Source organism: Doryrhamphus excisus, linkage group LG4, assembly GCF_037039965.1.
Source record: "Doryrhamphus excisus strain RoL-2023G ecotype Guam linkage group LG4, RoL_Dexc_Guam_v1.1, whole genome shotgun sequence".
Lineage (NCBI taxonomy): Eukaryota > Metazoa > Chordata > Actinopteri > Syngnathiformes > Syngnathidae > Doryrhamphus > Doryrhamphus excisus.
The window spans coordinates 24,718,845-24,738,592 of NC_136360.1; the positions used below are offsets into that span (position 1 = coordinate 24,718,845).

General features: G+C 48.9%; 2 long non-coding RNA genes across 2 annotated transcripts; both read left to right on the forward strand.

The window, feature by feature from the left end:
• Positions 1 to 4,926: 4,926 nt before the first annotated feature.
• On the forward strand, positions 4,927 to 6,593 carry LOC144898334 (uncharacterized). Its single transcript, XR_013627239.1, has 5 exons — positions 4,927 to 5,004; positions 5,064 to 5,173; positions 5,302 to 5,761; positions 5,838 to 5,950; positions 6,061 to 6,593. It is a non-coding gene; the product is annotated as an uncharacterized LOC144898334 (long non-coding RNA).
• Positions 6,594 to 9,811: 3,218 nt separating this feature from the next.
• Positions 9,812 to 11,781, forward strand: LOC144898335 (uncharacterized). Its single transcript, XR_013627240.1, has 2 exons — positions 9,812 to 10,622; positions 10,692 to 11,781. It is a non-coding gene; the product is annotated as an uncharacterized LOC144898335 (long non-coding RNA).
• The last annotated feature ends 7,967 nt before the right edge of the window (positions 11,782 to 19,748 follow it).

A 19,748-nucleotide genomic window follows, 5' to 3' on the forward strand; every position in this document is an offset into this window, starting at 1 on the left:
CATTTCTGCTGCTTTGAAGGTCCCAATGAGCACAGTGGCCTCCATCCCTACAGTGAAGCATGGTGGTGGCAGCATCATGCTGTGGGGATGTTTTTCAGCAGCAGGAACTGGCAGACTAGTCAGGATAGAAGGAAAAATGAATGCAACAATATATAGAGATATCCTGGATGAAAATATTGCTGCATTCATTTTTCCTTCTATCCTGGCTGGTCGAATAATGGGGGCCACTGTGCTCATTGGGACCTTCAAAGCAGCAGAAATGTTTCTGTATCCTTCCCCAGATTTGTGCCTCAAGACAATCCTGTCTCGCAGGTCTACCAGACAGTTCTTTTGACTTCATGCTTGGCGTTTGTGCTCTGACATGCACAGTCAACTGTGGGACCTTATATAGACAGTTATTGTATTTCCAAATCATGTCCAGTCAACTGAATTTACTGCAGGTGGACTCCAATTGAGTGTATAGTAGACACCAAACGTCCAGAAGGAGGCGACTGGCACACTAGTGTGGGAAGTCCATACCTGCATGAGGAAAGTGGAAGTCAAAAAATAATCATTCTAATAATACGATTCCCAATTAAGGGAATAAATCCCAGGTCTTTGGTTTAGTTATGAAATGTTGAATTCATTTCACAGGTGCCTCAACCTGTGGCTGTGTTGTGTTTTTGTGCACAGTCATCTGGAAGTAAATACAGCTTTAGTACAAATGCAGTGAAGCTGTTCTGGTTTGAAATAATGTTTTGTAGAAGATGTGTTAAGATCATTTCATTCAAAGAAGGCCATCTTAAAAAAATACTACACAATCATATTAGAAAAGTGGTGTAGGTGGTAGCTTAAATCATGTAAATATTACTTATAATTTGCTCCAAATAAAGTCAGGGAAAACTAGTTAAACAATCCTGAAAAGCGAGTACATTTATATGGATTTTGAAGTAGATTCAAAGGTAGTTTGGGGTCAAATTTACTAGCAAAGAGTACCTCTTTCATTCAAAAAAAGTAAATTTGACCAGAGTATTTCCCAAGGAAAAGTTGCTTGGGAATTGTGCGTGCAAATTGTTACCTAGCTTTTCTCAAGTAAATGGCACTCCAAATTTTTTTTCAGTGTACTGCCCAGTGGACCGCGACCTCCTCCAGCTGTTTTTGGGAGTTCTTTTGTCTCTGGACTGCTCCATGGTATGCCTTCTGCCCCTATCGCCTTGCTTTTCCTTTTTTGGACTGCACTAATGAATACAGATATTCTGGCTGCCACATGAATTACATGTGCAGCATTCTCCATCCATTTAACAGAATACTGAAGGATGTTGACGCTCAAGAATTTGGTCCCAACAGCTTAGACAAGGTAAGATTACAGTACAGCTGTTGAATGACACCAACATGGTTTAGTTATTCATTCATTTTCTATGTCTCTTATCCTCACTAGGGTGGGGGTATGCTGGAGCCTGATTTGGGGCGAGAGGCGGGGTACACCCTGGACCGGTGGCCAGCCAATCCCAGGGCACATACAGTACATCCGGAAAGTATTCACAGCGCTTCACTTTTTCCACATTTTGTCAAGTTACAGCCTCATTCCCAATTGTATTAATTTAATCTCTTACCTCAAAATTCTACACAAAATACTCCATTATGACAATGTGAAAAAGTTTTTTTTTTTACTTTTTTGAATTTATTAAAAATAGAAAACAAAAAAATCACATTTACATAAGTATTCACAGCCTTTGCCATGAAGCTCAAAATTGAGCTCAGGTGCATCTTTTTTCCACTGATCATCCTTGAGATAATAACTGTCTATATAAGGTCCCACAGTTGACTGTGCATGTCAGAGCACAAACGCCAAGCATGAAGTCAAAAGAACTGTCTGTAGACCTGCGAGACAGGATTGTCTTGAGGCACAAATCTGGGGAAGGATACAGAAACATTTCTGCTGCTTTGAAGGTCCCAATGAGCACAGTGGCCCCCATTATTCGACTAGCCAGGATAGAAGGAAAAATGAATGCAGCAATATTTTCATCCAGGATATCTCTATATATTGTTGCATTCATTTTTCCTTCTATCCTGACTAGTCTGCCAGTTCCTGCTGCTGCTGCATGATGCTGCCACCACCATGCTTCACTGTAGGGATGGAGGCCACTGTGCTCATTGGGACCTTCAAAGCAGCTGAAGTGTTTCTGTATCCTTCCCCAGATTTGTGCCTCAAGACAATCCTGTCTCGCTGGTCTACAGACAGTTCTTTTGACTTCATGCTTGGCGTTTGTGCTCTGACATGCACAGTCAACTGTGGGACCTTATATAGACAGTTATTATATTTCCAAATCATGTCCAATCAACTGAATTTACTGCAGGTGGACTCCAACTGAGTGTATAGTAGACACCAAACGTCCAGAAGGAGGCGACTGGCACACTAGTGTGGGAAGTCCATACCTGCATGAGGAAAGTGGAAGTCAAAAATAATCATTCTAATAATACGATTCCCAATTAAGGGAATAAATCCCAGGTCTTTGGTTTAGTTATGAAATGTTGAATTAATTTCACAGGTGCCTCAACCTGTGGCTGTGTTGTGTTTTTGTGCACCGCCATCTGGAAGTAAATACAGCTTTAGTACAAATGCAGTGAAGCTGTTCTGGTTTGAAATAATGTTTTGTAGAAGATGTGTTAAGATCATTTCATTCAAAGAAGGCCATCTTAAAAAAAATACTACACAATCATATTAGAAAAGTGGTGTAGGTGGTAGCTTAAATCATGTAAATATTACTTATAATTTGCTCCAAATAAAGTCAGGGAAAACTAGTTAAACAATCCTGAAAAGCGAGTACATTTATATGGATTTTGAAGTAGATTCAAAGGTAGTTTGGGGTCAAATTTACTAGCAAAGAGTACCTTTTTCATTCAAAAAAAGTAAATTTGACCAGAGTATTTCCCAAGGAAAAGTTGCTTGGGAATTGTGCGTGCAAATTGTTACCTAGCTTTGCTCAAGTAAATGGCACTCCAAATTTTTTTTCAGTGTACTGCCCAGTGGACCGCGACCTCCTCCAGCTGATTTTGGGAGTTCTTTTGTCTCTGGACTGCTCCATGGTATGCCTTCTGCCCCCATCGCCTTGCTTTTCCTTTTTTGGACTGCACTAATGAATACAGATATTCTGGCTGCCACATGAATTACATGTGCAGCATTCTCCATCCATTTAACAGAATACTGAAGGATGTTGACGCTCAAGAATTTGGTCCCAACAGCTTAGACAAGGTAAGATTACAGTACAGCTGTTGAATGACACCAACATGGTTTAGGTTATTCTATGCTTTACAGTGTCAAAACCTTTTTTCAAGTCGAAGATTGGTTTGAAATTGGAAACGGACAAGGATCTACGTTCTTATATATTGAATGACAGCTGATGCCTTCCATACACAAGGAAAAACTGCCGCAGAAATTGAGAGAGTGAGATTTGTGGTTACAGGAGTTATTGATGTACAATTGAGTTCTTTCAACATAAAAGTATCAATGCCCAATCTGCATCTTTTGTTTTAGAATATTTAATCCTTAATCCATTTGTAGAAAGCTTGCTGGCCACAGTAAAGTAGCAACTCGTCACATTATGAATACATGTACCAGATGATAAATGATGAGTTTTGTTGCTCCATCAGGTTACATCTGGAGGTGTTTGATAAAGACATGGACATGAAGGATGACTTTATGGGAAGGTACTGCTTCCAGTACACATTAGTAGTGTTGTTATTATCGATACTGTCACATACTGCAACTGCTTGATAATACTGCTTACTACCTCCAGCGCAGCGATGCCAGTATTGAGAAGAGCACCGCCATCCTCCTTTATCTACACTTTATTGTCCGATTCACAAGAAAAATTATGTCACACACTTACAGTATATTAAAGACAGGTTGTAGAATTTGATATGGTTGGAATCATTTAGAACATTCATGTAGAACGCAAATGATATTAAATATATATGTATAAATATCAAATATTGCAGTGTAAATAAATAAAAATAAACATGAATTAGAGAAAAGAAATCCATTCCATTATCAAGTGGTTGAAATAATTGTCATGTTTCTCAACATGCAGGCTGAAGGTCAAACTGAAGGACATAATTGATTCTCAGTACACGGATCAGGTATGGAAACGGCTTATATTATTGTCATTGAATTGTTCAAGCATTCAAAGGATTGTGTGTGTTTTATGTATCAGTGTATCAGTACACGCTCAGTGATGTCAAGTCAGGTCGCGTTCACCTGATCCTGGAATGGCTTCCAACAGCCTCGGAGGCAGACCAACTGGATAAGGGGGGTGCTTCCAGAAGAAGAAAAAGCGTACTAATGCTTCATTCAACTATAAAAAATACTAATATCGAACCATTCTCTTCAGATTCTCAAGTTCTACTCCAGGCAGTCCTACCAGAACAAAGCCGTTCCATCTGTGGGACTTTTGTTTGTCTTCATCGAACAAGCAGATGGTTTACCAGTAAGTGAGTCGAGGAGGTACTGAGGAGGCATGATCTGTGTTTTATTATGACCCATGTGGCGTGTCAACAGGTGGAAAAGAGCCAAAAGTGGGAGCGGATATGCTTCTTGGAAAAACATCCCACAAAACTACTGTGAGACTACTAAGCGTGGCAACTAGCCAAATAATAACCAGGGTATTGGCATCCGGGACTAACACGTCCATCTTTGCTGTAGGTGTGTGATCGCACGACATCACCTCAGTGGAATGAGGCGTTCTGCTTCCTGGTTCATGACCCTAGAGAAGAGAATGTTGTTGTCAAGGTAAGTTAACAATATTATTTTTAGTATTTCCACCATGTGATATCAACAAACTTGACTTGTATTACTACCTTTACACTTTGTTTCTCCAGCTCTCTCACAGCTGGACGTTGCCCATGGGTTCCTTAGTCGTCCCAATCAGAGAGCTGCTCTCGGAACCAGAACTGGTCCTGGATCAGTGGTTCCATCTGGATGGCGCCTCCCCAGAGAGTCAGATTCTTCTTCGAGCTGAACTCAAGGTAGGCGATCTCTCATTCTAGTCTTAACTCGCACCAGACTTCACATGCAATTGTTGCAGATGCTGATTCCGAGCAAATGTCCTCGTGGTGATCATGAGGCTAAATTCACTTCCAAAGACTCCGACCGCTCGACTGAGCAGCAGAAACGGGAGGCAGATGTGATGCAAAAGTGAGCGCTGCGTATATCCAAGCACACTAGTCTCAGGTCTTATTTGGTTTTCATGCTACATTGGGTTCTTAGGTCAAGTTTGGTGGACACTCCGGTAGAAACTCTTTTCTATGTCTTATCCTCACTAGGGTTGGGGTATGCTGGAGCCTGATTTGGGGCGAGAGGCGGGGTACACCCTGGACCGGTGGCCAGCCAATCCCAGGGCACATACAGTGCATCCGGAAAGTATTCACAGCGCTTCACTTTTTCCACATTTTGTCAAGTTACAGCCTCATTCCAAATTGTATTAATTTAATCTCTTACCTCAAAATACTCCACTCCACTAATGAACTGCACTAATGAATACAGATATTCTTGCTGCCACATGAATTACATGTGCAGCATTTTTGGTAGGTTGAGCGTTGTTGCGCTTCCACCTGAATTGGCATCAGCTGTTGGGGCTCGATTGCGAGGCGGTGCCAGGGTTATTGATGGGTCTTGGCGTCACCGGGGCGCTCATTGTTCCTTGCTTTTCACCTGTCGAGGCTGTGTTGGCGCGCTCCGGTGGCGGGCTCTGGTCTGTCGTGCCATCAGCAGCGTATGTGAAAGGTAGGCATAAAATTACTGGGCGTGTACCGGTGACGGTGCATCATGTGACCGCAGCCATGGTTGTTTTAATTTGCAGCGGGGTTGGTTGTTGAGGACCTGGCGTGCATTTTGGAGGGCTTGCAGGAAGTGCAGTGTCAGCCTCTTGAGGCTAGGATTGCACTGGCTGTGTGTTAAGCTACCTTTGCTCCGGTAAGCTGCCGATGCTTTAAACAAGCAGAAAGCTAACTTTAGCACCACATGTTGTCTGTCTCAAAGTTAAATGATCTGGTTAGATAATTATTTTTCTTTTTTGTGGTTAGCACAGAGAGGTTGTCACGTTCCGGCTTGGGAGCTTTACGGCACGACCCCAGGATGCAGAGATGAGGACCCAATAGCAGGTAAAAAGGCATTTATTGTTGATACTATGCAGCAGACCAACGCACTAGCATGTTCAACAGAGAAAACAACATCAATGACCCAACAAAGAAAGGAGCGCGCACCTGAACCAAATAGGCATCACAAATAATGAGAAACAGGTGCGGGAGATAATGGACATCAACTGAAAACACAGCAGAGCAACACAGGAAGGAAATACAAAACAAGGGCATGAACGAGGAACTGAGGAAAACTAAGAGCTGTCACAAGGGGGTGACAGACGTTAAACTATTTGTTGGCAAATTCAGGTTCAACATTCAGTGTGTGTGTAAAATGTTGCAGATTGAATAGTTTAACAGGCTAACACACATAATATTGTTTGAAGCAATGTCGGTTCATATTCAGGTTCATATTCCTGGATTCTATTTTTCAATTTCTCTAGGGTTCTCAACGGAAAGCGAATTCTGACTCCCAATGCCGAAGGGCCTCTGTGGCCTGGGTTGGTGGGGGAGTGGGGGGAACCGATTCCCCTCGCGCCATCAGATCCAAGAGCAGGGACAGCTGGTCACCGTAATCGTCGGATTCCTCTCCCGGTGGCTGACCTTGGTCGAGGTTTTTCTCTTTCCTCGTGCGGTAGCGCTGGAGTCTCAGGGGTTTTGTCCTTCGGCGGTAAGGATGTTTTGCAGGTCTTGGGATGAGGATTTACAGGTTTTACAGGTTTTACAGGGTTCACAGGGTTCATATTCCTGGATTCTATTTTTCAATTTCTTAGGGTTCTCAACGGAAAGCGAATTCTGACTCCCAACGCCGAAGGGCCTCTGTGGCCTGGGTTGGTGGGGGAGTGGGGGGAACAGATTCCCCTCGCGCCATCAGATCCAAGAGCAGGGACAGCTGGTCACCGTAATCGTCGGATTCCTCTCCCGGTGGCTGACCTTGGTCGAGGTTTTTCTCTTTACTCGTGCGGTAGCGCTGGAGTCTCAGGGGTTTTGTCCTTCGGCGGTAAGGATGTTTTGCAGGTCTTGGGATAAGGTTTTACAGGTTTTACAGGTTTTACAGGTTTTGCAGGTTTTGCAGGTTTTGCAGGTTTTGCAGGTTTTGCAGGTTTTGCAGGTTTTGCAGGTTTCGCAGGTTTCGCAGGTTTCGCAGGTTTCACAGGTTTCACAGGTTTCAATTTCTTAGGGTTCTCAACGGAAAGCGAATTCTGACTCCCAACGCCGAAGGGCCTCTGTGGCCCGGGTTGGTGGGGGAGTGGGGGGAACCGATTCCCCTCGCGCCATCAGATCCAAGAGCAGGGACAGCTGGTCACCGTAATCGCCGGATTCCTCTCCCGGTGGCTGACCTTGGTCAAGGTTTTTCTCTTTCCTCGTGCGTTTGCGCTGGGTGCTGACCCAGGGGGTAGCGCTGGAGTCTCAGGGGTTTTGTCCTTTGGCGGTAAGGATGTTTTGCAGGTCTTGGGATGGAATGAGGGCACCCAAGTTTGTTTGGCTTGGGGGTCTCAACGGAAAACTTGCAGCTGAATTTGTGTAGGCAGAAGTCGGTTCTATGTTTATACGACCTTTCGTTGGGGAGTTACTGGCGAAAAACGTCGCCCATTGAGATTGCATTGTTGGAAGCAGCAGTCCATTAAAGTGACCACGAGATGGTGGTATTTACCGAGTAGAATAGCATTACTTTAAAGTGACCCCTAGTTGGCAGTACATAGCAAGTAGAAATAGCAGCCTCCCCCCTCCCTCACCCCCTGCCTTCCTCATTTGGGCCCAGCCTTCCACACCCCAGTCCCCGAGCCCCCCAGCCTTCTACATTTAGGCCCAGCCTCCCCCGTCCCACACCCCAGCCCCCCACTCCCTCGCCCCAGCCCCCCCAGCCTTCTTACACTTGTGCCCAACCTGTGGAGGGCAGTAATACGCCTTGGAGCGTTGAAACAAAAGAGGAAGAAGACAGACTGGCAGAGAATGGTGGTATCAACGGACCAGCTAACCGAAGGAAACATGAGTAGTCTGCGCTGCGCCGTTGGGTAAGTAGTCAACATAGATCTCGTTTGAATGTTTGGGTTAGGGTTTTAGGGCTATGGTTGGAGGAGGGTTTTAGGGCCGAGTTAGGGCTGGCTAGGGCGAGTTGGGGCCAGGGCTCTTTAGGGCTGGCTAGGGCGAGTTAGGGCGAGTTGGGGCCAGGGCTGGCTAGGGCGAGTTGGGGCCAGGGCTGGCTAGGGCGAGTTGGGGCCAGGGCTCTTTAGGGCTGGCTAGGGCTCGTTAGGGCCAGATATAAATTTGACCATCCATTTAACAGAATACTGAAGGATGTTGACGCTCAAGAATTTGGTCCCAACAGCTTAGACAAGGTAAGATTACAGTACAGCTGTTGAATGACACCAACATGGTTTAGTTATTCATTCATTTTCTATGTCTCTTATCCTCACTAGGGTGGGGGTATGCTGGAGCCTGATTTGGGGCGAGAGGCGGGGTACACCCTGGACCGGTGGCCAGCCAATCCCAGGGCACATACAGCGCATCCGGAAAGTATTCACAGCGCTTCACTTTTTCCACATTTTGTCAAGTTACAGCCTCATTCCAAATTGTATTAATTTAATCTCTTACCTCAAAATACTCCATTATGACAATGTGAAAAAGGTTATTATATTTCCAAATCATGTCCAATCAACTGAATTTACTGCAGGTGGACTCCAATTGAGTGTATAGTAGACACCAAAAGTCCAGAAGGAGGCGACTGGCACACTAGTGTGGGAAGTCCATACCTGCATGAGGAAAGTGGAAGTCAAAAAATAATCATTCTAATAATACGATTCCCAATTAAGGGAATAAATCCCAGGTCTTTGGTTTAGTTATGAAATGTTGAATTAATTTCACAGGTACCTCAACCTGTGGCTGTGTTGCGTTTTTGTGCACCGTCATCTGGAAGTAAATACAGCTTTAGTACAAATGCAGTGAAGCTGTTCTGGTTTGAAATAATGTTTTGTAGAAGATGTGTTAAGATCATTTCATTCAAAGAAGGCCATCTTAAAAAATACTACACAATCATATTCAAATAAAGTCAGGGAAAACTAGTTAAACAATCCTGAAAAGCGAGTACATTTATATGGATTTTGAAGTAGATTCAAAGGTAGTTTGGGGTCAAATTTACTAGCAAAGAGTACCTTTTTCATTCAAAAAAAGTACATTTGACCAGAGTATTTCCCAAGGAAAAGTTGCTTGGGAATTGTGCGTGCAAATTGTTACCTAGCTTTTCTCAAGTAAATGGCACTCCAAATTTTTTTTCAGTGTACTGCCCAGTGGACCGCGACCTCCTCCAGCTGTTTTTGGGAGTTCTTTTGTCTCTGGACTGCTCCATGGTATGCCTTCTGCCCCTATCGCCTTGCTTTTCCTTTTTTGGACTGCACTAATGAATACAGATATTCTGGCTGCCACATGAATTACATGTGCAGCATTCTCCATCCATTTAACAGAATACTGAAGGATGTTGACGCTCAAGAATTTGGTCCCAACAGCTTAGACAAGGTAAGATTACAGTACAGCTGTTGAATGACACCAACATGGTTTAGTTATTCATTCATTTTCTATGTCTCTTATCCTCACTAGGGTGGGGGTATGCTGGAGCCTGATTTGGGGCGAGAGGCGGGGTACACCCTGGACCGGTGGCCAGCCAATCCCAGGGCACATACAGTACATCCGGAAAGTATTCACAGCGCTTCACTTTTTCCACATTTTGTCATGTTACAGCCTCATTCCCAATTGTATTAATTTAATCTCTTACCTCAAAATACTCCATTATGACAATGTGAAAAAGTATTTTTTTTACTTTTTTGAATTTATTAAAAATAGAAAACAAAAAATCACATTTACATAAGTAGTCACAGCCTTTGCCATGAAGCTCAAAATTGAGCTCAGGTGCATCTTTTTTCCACTGATCATCCTTGAGATCTTTCTACAGCGTAATTGGAGTCCACCTGCAGTAAATTCAGTTGATTGGACATGATTTGGAAAATATAATAACTGTCTATATAAGGTCCCACAATATTTTCATCCAGGATATCTCTATATATTGCTGCATTCATTTTTCCTTCTATCCTGACTAGTCGAATAATGGGGGCCACTGTGCTCATTGGGACCTTCAAAGCAGCAGAAATGTTTCTGTATCCTTCCCCAGATTTGTGCCTCAAGACAATCCTGTCTCGCAGGTCTACAGACAGTTCTTTTGACTTCATGCTTGGCGTTTGTGCTCTGACATGCACAGTCAACTGTGGGACCTTATATAGACAGTTATTGTATTTCCAAATCATGTCCAATCAACTGAATTTACTGCAGGTGGACTCCAATTGAGCTGTAGAAAGATCTGTGAATACTTATGTAAATGTGATTTTTTTGGTTTTCTATTTTTAATATATTCAAAACATGAATGTAACATGACAAAATGTAGAAAAAGTGAAGCGCTGTGAATACTTTCCGGATGCACTGTACCTTCATGGAGACAAACGTGTGACGTCTCATGTAAGGTTAGTTGTTGTGACCTTTGACCCGTACTGTGCACTTTGCTTCCTCTGTCTTTCTTGTGGTTGGTTCAGGACTGAGCGATGACATCCTAGAGACTCATTTGGATCTCGACGTGGACCCCATGCTGTACGACTCTGCTGCAAACTCAGACGAGGATGTCGTGTACTCCAGCAGCCCTTTCACTGACTCTCAACTGTTGGACGTATCTTTGCTGCCGCCCGCTCTCTGACATCCCTGCTTTGGACATGGAGGATTGTCCTTGTCTTCAATTGCTGCTTGGAACCCCAGCCAAGCCCGCCTCACCCATGTGTGTGATGAAATGGCATTGTGTATATTATGCAATAAAAAATAAGTCAACTAAAGAGACCCACTCCAAAGGGCTGGCCTCTATGTGGTTTATATACGGTATGAATATATGGGTTGGTCAAGTAGTTCAAGGTGGAGGACAGCTGGGCTATGGTGGGTCCCGTGCCTGTATCTAGTGCGGTTAAAATAGAAGGGTGACCGAGCCAGAACCATGCCGAGGGCAAAGGAGTAGCCCCAAGGAAACCCCTCACCCCCTCCACACCCAATTGTAGACCAGCCCCCAAGGTTCCTAACGCAGCAGGGAGGATACTTAATAGGTATCATAGCTACATGACAACCTTCCCTCAATCGTTGGAACAAAGTGACAATTTGAAATCACTGCAGTACTGCCATAACGCCACTAGGTGACAGCATTGCTCCGCTAACACCCTCATAACTCCGAGTTAACTCCCAAGACCCAAAGTTTCCACCGTTTTGGGAAATGTGGTGCGTAAATCCGTGTAAAAATTGGCCATGAAGCTCAAGCATGCGACGAAACGATGAACATGCACACTGTAAGAAGGCGAATAGATGTTACACGCATTATTTTCATGATTTCTGCTTTTCCATCAACTATTTGTTTTTAGTAGAGATGGTGAAATGAGCCCGAAGCCTCGAAGTGTGTCAAGTCTTCCTGAGTCACACTGCTTCCAAATGGTGACCATTTCATCACGTGACCGCTGACGTCATGAGCATCTTATGTCACAGCGCGCATTGAAACGGACTGGTTATTTTGGCGCTAACTTGTGCATATAATGACCACCAAGCAATTGAACTGTTAATGACATGAACTAATTAAAGCATTTTTGTTTGTAATGGCGATCTGTCTTTCACTCGTTGTAGCGAGATTGCTTTGCCTTCCTTCTTCCACCAGATGTCGCTAATATTGCCTTTGACGGAGACAACGCTCCCAATGTGTTCCGGGACAATGTGAAGGACAACAAAGCTCAAGTTTTCATCTTCCGAGTACACTCGGACGTTAGGAACACACCATTTCCAGCACATGCATATTTCAACTGCTAAACACATTGCTAGACAGTAGAGTGGGATGAATGCCAATAGTGAACTTTTACTGCAACTATGAAGGATGGCCATCTTGAATTGGATGTATAAGTGTTGGATTATTTACCGGTAAATTTTGTAAAGTGGACTGACATGTTGCTACATGTTTCTGGCCTGAAAGGGCCAGCCTTAGAGGGCCAGCCTTAAAGGGCCAGCCTTAAAGGGCCAGCCTTAAAGGCCCAGCTTAAAGGGCCAGCCTTAGAGGGTCAGCTTTAAAGGGCCAGCCTTAGAGGGTCAGCTTTAAAGGGCCAGCTTAAAGGGCCAGCCTTATAGGGCCAGCTTAAAGGGCCAGCCTTAGAGGGCCAGCCTTAAAGGGCAAGCCTTAAAGGGCCAGCCTTAGAGGGCCAGCCTTAGAGGGCCAGCTTAAAGGGCCAGCCTTAGAGGGCCAGCTTAAAGGGCCAGCCTTAAGGGGCCAGCTTAAAGGGCCAGCCTCAAAGGGCCAGCCTTAAAGGGCCAGCTTAAAGGGCCAGCCTTAAAGGGCCAGCTTAAAGGGCCAGCCTTAAAGGGCCAGCCTTAAAGGGCCAGCTTAAAGGGCCAGCCTTAAAGGGCAAGCCTTAAAGGGCCAGCCTTAAAGGGCCAGCTTAAAGGGCCAGCCTTAAAGGGCCAGCCTTAAAGGGCCAGCTTAAAGGGCCAGCCTTAAAGGGCCAGCTTAAAGGGCCAGCCTTAGAGGGCCAGCTTAAAGGGCCAGCCTTAAGGGGCCATCTTAAAGGGCCAGCCTTAAAGGGCCAGCCTTAAAGGGCCAGTCTTAAAGGGCCAGCCTTAGAGGGCCAGCCTTAAAGGGCCAGCTTAAAGGGCCAGCCTTAGAGGGCCAGCTTAAAGGGCCAGCCTTAAGGGGCCAGCTTAAAGGGCCAGCCTTAAAGGGCCAGCTTAAAGGGCCAGCCTTAAAGGGCCAGCCTTAAAGGGCCAGCTTAAAGGGCCAGCCTTAAAGGGCCAGCTTAAAGGGCCAGCCTTAAAGGGCAAGCCTTAAAGGGCCAGCCTTAAAGGGCCAGCCTTAGAGGGCCAGCTTAAAGGGCCAGCCTTAGAGGGCCAGCTTAAACAGCCAGCCTTAAGGGGCCAGCTTAAAGGGCCAGCCTTAAAGGGCCAGCCTTAAAGGGCCAGTCTTAAAGGGCCAGCCTTAGAGGACCAGCCTTAAAGGGCCAGCTTAAAGGGCCAGCTTAAAGGGCCAGCCTTAAGGGGGAGGGCTTAAAGGGCCAGCCTTAAAGGGCCTGCCTTAAAGGGCCAGCTTTAAAGGGCCAGCTTAAAGGGCCAGCCTTAAAGGGCCAGCCTTAAAGGGCCAGCTTAAAGGGCCAGCCTTAAGGGGCCAGCTTAAAGGGCCAGCCTTAAAGGGCAAGCCTTAAAGGGCCAGCCTTAGAGGGCCAGCTTAAAGGGCCAGCCTTAGAGGGCCTGCTTAAAGGGCCAGCCTTAAGGGGCCAGCTTAAAGGGCCAGCCTTAAAGGGCCAGCCTTAAAGGGCCAGCTTAAAGGGCCAGCCTTAAAGGGCCAGCTTAAAGGGCCAGCCTTAAAGGGCCAGCTTAAAGGGCCGGCCTTAAAGGGCCAGCCTTAAGGGGCCAGCTTAAAGGGCCAGCTTAAAGGGCCAGCCTTAGAGGGCCAGCTTAAAGGGCCAGCCTTAAGGGGCCAGCTTAAAGGGCCAGCCTTAAAGGGCAAGCCTTAAAGGGCCAGCCTTAGAGGGCCAGCTTAAAGGGCCAGCCTTAGAGGGCCAGCTTAAAGGGCCAGCCTTAAGGGGCCAGCTTAAAGGGCCAGCCTCAAAGGGCCAGCCTTAAAGGGCCAGCTTAAAGGGCCAGCCTTAAAGGGCCAGCTTAAAGGGCCAGCCTTAAAGGGCCAGCCTTAAAGGGCCAGCTTAAAGGGCCAGCTTTAAAGGGCCAGCTTAAAGGGCCAGCCTTAAAGGGCAAGCCTTAAAGGGCAAGCCTTAAAGGGCCAGCCTTAAAGGGCCAGCCTTAGAGGGCCAGCTTAAAGGGCCAGCCTTAGAGGGCCAGCTTAAAGGGCCAGCCTTAAGGGGCCAGCTTAAAGGGCCAGCCTTAAAGGGCCAGCCTTAAAGGGCCAGTCTTAAAGGGCCAGCCTTAGAGGGCCAGCCTTAAAGGGCCAGCCTTAAAGGGCCAGCCTTAAAGGGCCAGCCTTAGAGGGCCAGCCTTAAAGGGCCAGCTTTAAAGGGCCAGTCTTAAAGGGCCAGCCTTAGAGGGCCAGCCTTAAAGGGCCAGCTTAAAGGGCCAGCCTTAAAGGGCCAGCTTAAAGGGCCAGCCTTAAAGGGCCAGCCTTAAAGGGCCAGCTTAAAGGGCCAGCCTTAAAGGGCCAGCTTAAAGGGCCAGCCTTAGAGGGCCAGCCTTAAGGGGCCAGCTTAAAGGGCCAGCCTTAAAGGGCCAGCCTTAGAGGGCCAGCTTAAAGGGCCAGCCTTAGAGTGCCAGCCTTAAGGGGCCAGCTTAAAGGGCCAGCCTTAAAGGGCCAGCCTTAGATGGCCAGCTTAAAGGGCCAGCCTTAGAGGGCCAGCTTAAAGGGCAAGCCTTAAGGGGCCAGCTTAAAGGGCCAGCCTTAAAGGGCCAGCCTTAAAGGGCCAGTCTTAAAGGGCCAGCCTTAGAGGGCCAGCTTTAAAGGGCCAGCTTAAAGGGCCAGCCTTAAAGGGCCAGCCTTAAAGGGCCAGGTTAAAGGGCCAGCCTTAGAGGGCAAGCCTTAAGGGGCCAGCTTAAAGGGCCAGCCTTATAGGGCCAGCCTTAAAGGGCCAGCTTAAAGGGCCAGCCTTAAAGGGCCAGCTTAAAGGGCCAGCCTTAAAGGGCCAGCCTTAGAGGGCCAGCTTAAAGGGCCAGCCTTAGAGGGCCAGCCTTAAAGGGCCAGCCTTAAAGGGCCAGCTTAAAGGGCCAGCTTTAAAGGGCCAGCTTAAAGGGCCAGCCTTAAAGGGCCAGCCTTAAAGGGCCAGCCTTAAAGGGCCAGCCTTAGAGGGCCAGCTTAAAGGGCCAGCTTAAAGGGCCAGCCTTAGAGGGCCAGCTTAAAGGGCCAGCCTTAAGGGGCCAGCTTAAAGGGCCAGCCTTAAAGGGCAAGCCTTAAAGGGCCAGCCTTAGAGGGCCAGCTTAAAGGGCCAGCCTTAGAGGGCCAGCTTAAAGGGCCAGCCTTAAGGGGCCAGCCTTAAAGGGCCAGCCTTAAAGGGCCAGCCTTAAGGGACCAGCTTAAAGGGCCAGCCTTAAAGGGCCAGTCTTAAAGGGCCAGCCTTAGAGGGCCAGCCTTAAAGGGCCAGCTTAAAGGGCCAGCCTTAAAGGGCCAGCTTAAAAGGCCAGCCTTAAAGGGCCAGCTTAAAGGGCCAGCCTTAGATGGCCAGCCTTAAGGGGCCAACTTAAAGGGCCAGCCTTAAAGGGCCAGCCTTAAAGGGCCAGCCTTAAAGGGCCAGCCTTAAATAGCCAGCCTTAAAGGGCCAGCTTAAAGGGCCAGCTTAAAGGGCCAGCCTTAGAGGGCCAGCTTAAAGGGCCAGCCTTAAGGGGCCAGCTTAAAGGGCCAGCCTTAAAGGGCAAGCCTTAAAGGGCCAGCCTTAGAGGGCCAGCCTTAGAGGGCCAGCTTAAAGGGCCAGCCTTAGAGGGCCAGCTTAAAGGGCCAGCCTTAAGGGGCCAGCTTAAAGGGCCAGCCTCAAAGGGCCAGCCTTAAAGGGCCAGCTTAAAGGGCCAGCCTTAAAGGGCCAGCTTAAAGGGCCAGCCTTAAAGGGCCAGCTTAAAGGGCCAGCCTTAAAGGGCCAGCCTTAAAGGGCCAGCTTAAAGGGCCAGCCTTAAAGGGCAAGCCTTAAAGGGCCAGCCTTAAAGGGCCAGCCTTAAAGGGCCAGCTTAAAGGGCCAGCCTTAAAGGGCCAGCTTAAAGGGCCAGCCTTAGAGGGCCAGCTTAAAGGGCCAGCCTTAAGGGGCCAGCTTAAAGGGCCAGCCTTAAAGGGCCAGCTTAAAGGGCCAGCCTTAAAGGGCCAGCCTTAAAGGGCCAGCTTAAAGGGCCAGCCTTAAAGGTCAAGCCTTAAAGGGCCAGCCTTAAAGGGCCAGCCTTAGAGGGCCAGCTTAAAGGGCCAGCCTTAGAGGGCCAGCTTAAACAGCCAGCCTTAAGGGGCCAGCTTAAAGGGCCAGCCTTAAAGGGCCAGCCTTAAAGGGCCAGTCTTAAAGGGCCAGCCTTAGAGGACCAGCCTTAAAGGGCCAGCTTTAAAGGGCCAGCTTAAAGGGCCAGCCTTAAAGGGCCAGCCTTAAAGGGCCAGCTTAAAGGGCCAGCCTTAAGGGGCCAGCTTAAAGGGCCAGCCTTAAAGGGCAAGCCTTAAAGGGCCAGCCTTAAAGGGCAAGCCTTAAAGGGCCAGCCTTAGAGGGCCAGCTTAAAGGGCCAGCCTTAGAGGGCCTGCTTAAAGGGCCAGCCTTAAGGGGCCAGCTTAAAGGGCCAGCCTTAAAGGGCCAGCCTTAAAGGGCCAGCCTTAAAGGGCCAGCTTAAAGGGCCAGCCTTAAAGGGCCAGCTTAAAGGGCCAGCCTTAAAGGGCCAGCTTAAAGGGCCGGCCTTAAAGGGCCAGCCTTAAGGGGCCAGCTTAAAGGGCCAGCTTAAAGGGCCAGCCTTAGAGGGCCAGCTTAAAGGGCCAGCCTTAAAGGGCAAGCCTTAAAGGGCCAGCCTTAGAGGGCCAGCTTAAAGGGCCAGCCTTAGAGGGCCAGCTTAAAGGGCCAGCCTTAAGGGGCCAGCTTAAAGGGCCAGCCTCAAAGGGCCAGCCTTAAAGGGCCAGCTTAAAGGGCCAGCCTTAAAGGGCCAGCTTAAAGGGCCAGCCTTAAAGGGCCAGCTTAAAGGGCCAGCTTTAAAAGGCCAGCTTAAAGGGCCAGCCTTAAAGGGCAAGCCTTAAAGGGCCAGCCTTAAAGGGCCAGCCTTAGAGGGCCAGCTTAAAGGGCCAGCCTTAGAGGGCCAGCTTAAAGGGCCAGCCTTAAGGGGCCAGCTTAAAGGGCCAGCCTTAAAGGGCCAGCCTTAAAGGGCCAGTCTTAAAGGGCCAGCCTTAGAGGGCCAGCCTTAAAGGGCCAGCCTTAAAGGGCCAGCCTTAAAGGGCCAGCCTTAGAGGGCCAGCCTTAAAGGGCCAGCTTTAAAGGGCCAGTCTTAAAGGGCCAGCCTTAGAGGGCCAGCCTTAAAGGGCCAGCTTAAAGGGCCAGCCTTAAAGGGCCAGCTTAAAGGGCCGGCCTTAAAGGGCCAGCCTTAAAGGGCCAGCTTAAAGGGCCAGCCTTAAAGGGCCAGCTTAAAGGGCCAGCCTTAGAGGGCCAGCCTTAAGGGGCCAGCTTAAAGGGCCAGCCTTAAAGGGCCAGCCTTAGAGGGCCAGCTTAAAGGGCCAGCCTTAGAGGGCCAGCCTTAAGGGGCCAGCTTAAAGGGCCAGCCTTAAAGGGCCAGCCTTAGATGGCCAGCTTAAAGGGCCAGCCTTAGAGGGCCAGCTTAAAGGGCAAGCCTTAAGGGGCCAGCTTAAAGGGCCAGCCTTAAAGGGCCAGCCTTAAAGGGCCAGTCTTAAAGGGCCAGCCTTAAGGGGCCAGCTTAAAGGGCCAGCCTTAAAGGGCCAGCCTTAAAGGGCCAGTCTTAAAGGGCCAGCCTTAGAGGGCCAGCTTTAAAGGGCCAGCTTAAAGGGCCAGCCTTAAAGGGCCAGCCTTAAAGGGCCAGGTTAAAGGGCCAGCCTTAGAGGGCAAGCCTTAAGGGGCCAGCTTAAAGGGCCAGCCTTATAGGGCCAGCCTTAAAGGGCCAGCTTAAAGGGCCAGCCTTAAAGGGCCAGCTTAAAGGGCCAGCCTTAAAGGGCCAGCCTTAGAGGGCCAGCTTAAAGGGCCAGCCTTAGAGGGCCAGCTTAAAGGGCCAGCCTTAAGGGACCAGCTTAAAGGGCCAGCCTTAAAGGGCCAGTCTTAAAGGGCCAGCCTTAGAGGGCCAGCCTTAAAGGGCCAGCTTAAAGGGCCAGCCTTAAAGGGCCAGCTTAAAGGGCCAGCCTTAAGGGGCCAGCTTAAAGGTCCAGCCTTAAAGGGCAAGCCTTAAAGGGCCAGCCTTAGAATGCCAGCCTTAGAGGGCCAGCTTAAAGGGCCAGCCTTAGAGGGCCAGCTTAAAGGGCCAGCCTTAAGGGGCCAGCTTAAAGGGCCAGCCTCAAAAGGCCAGCCTTAAAGGGCCAGCCTTAAAGGGCCAGCTTAAAGGGCCAGCCTTAAAGGGCCAGCCTTAAAGGGCCAGCTTAAAGGGCCAGCCTTAAAGGGCCAGCTTAAAGGGCCAGCCTTAAAGGGCCAGCCTTAGAGGGCCAGCTTAAAGGGCCAGCCTTAGAGGGCCAGCTTAAAGGGCCAGCCTTAAGGGACCAGCTTAAAGGGCCAGCCTTAAAGGGCCAGCCTTAAAGGGCCAGCTTAAAGGGCCAGCTTAAAGGGCCAGCCTTAGAGGGCCAGCTTAAAGGGCCAGCCTTAAAGGGCCAGCTTAAAGGGCCAGCCTTAAAGGGCAAGCCTTAAAGGGCCAGCCTTAGAGGGCCAGCCTTAGAGGGCCAGCTTAAAGGGCCAGCCTTAGAGGGCCAGCTTAAAGGGCCAGCCTTAGAGGGCCAGCTTAAAGGGCCAGCCTCAAAGGGCCAGCCTTAAAGGGCCAGCCTTAAAGGGCCAGCTTAAAGGGCCAGCCTTAAAGGGCCAGCTTAAAGGGCCAGCCTTAAAGGGCCAGCCTTAAAGGGCCAGCTTAAAGGGCCAGCCTTAAAGGGCCAGCTTAAAGGGCCAGCCTTAAAGGGCAAGCCTTAAAGGGCCAGCCTTAAAGGGCCAGCCTTAAAGGGCCAGCTTAAAGGGCCAGCCTTAAAGGGCCAGCTTAAAGGGCCAGCCTTAAAGGGCCAGCTTAAAGGGCCAGCCTTAGAGGGCCAGCTTAAAGGGCCAGCCTTAAGGGGCCAGCTTAAAGGGCCAGCCTTAAAGGGCCAGCCTTAAAGGGCCAGTCTTAAAGGGCCAGCCTTAGAGGGCCAGCCTTAAAGGGCCAGCTTAAAGGGCCAGCCTTAAAGGGCCAGCCTTAGAGGGCCAGCTTAAAGGGCCAGCCTTAGAGGGCCAGCTTAAAAGGCCAGCCTTAAGGGGCCAGCTTAAAGGGCCAGCCTTAAAGGGCCAGCCTTAAGGGGCCAGCTTAAAGGGCCAGCCTTAAGGGGCCAGCTTAAAGGGCCAGCCTTAAAGGGCCAGCCTTAAAGGGCCAGCTTAAAGGGCCAGCCTTAAAGGGCCAGCTTAAAGGGCCAGCCTTAGAGGGCCAGCTTAAAGGGCCAGCCTTAAGGGGCCAGCTTAAAGGGCCAGCCTTAAAGGGCAAGCCTTAAAGGGCCAGCCTTAGAGGGCCAGCTTAAAGGGCCAGCCTTAGAGGGCCAGCTTAAAGGGCCAGCCTTAAGGGGCCAGCTTAAAGGGCCAGCCTCAAAGGGCCAGCCTTAAAGGGCCAGCCTCAAAGGGCCAGCCTTAAAGGGCCAGCTTAAAGGGCCAGCCTTAAAGGGCCAGCTTAAAGGGCCAGCCTTAAAGGGCCAGCCTTAAAGGGCAAGCCTTAAAGGGCCAGCCTTAGAGGGCCAGCTTAAAGGGCCAGCCTTAGAGGGCCAGCTTAAAGGGCCAGCCTTAAGGGGCCAGCTTAAAGGGCCAGCCTCAAAGGGCCAGCCTTAAAGGGCCAGCCTCAAAGGGCCAGCCTTAAAGGGCCAGCTTAAAGGGCCAGCCTTAAAGGGCCAGCTTAAAGGGCCAGCCTTAAAGGGCCAGCCTTAAAGGGCCAGCTTAAAGGGCCAGCTTTAAAGGGCCAGCTTAAAGGGCCAGCCTTAAAGGGCC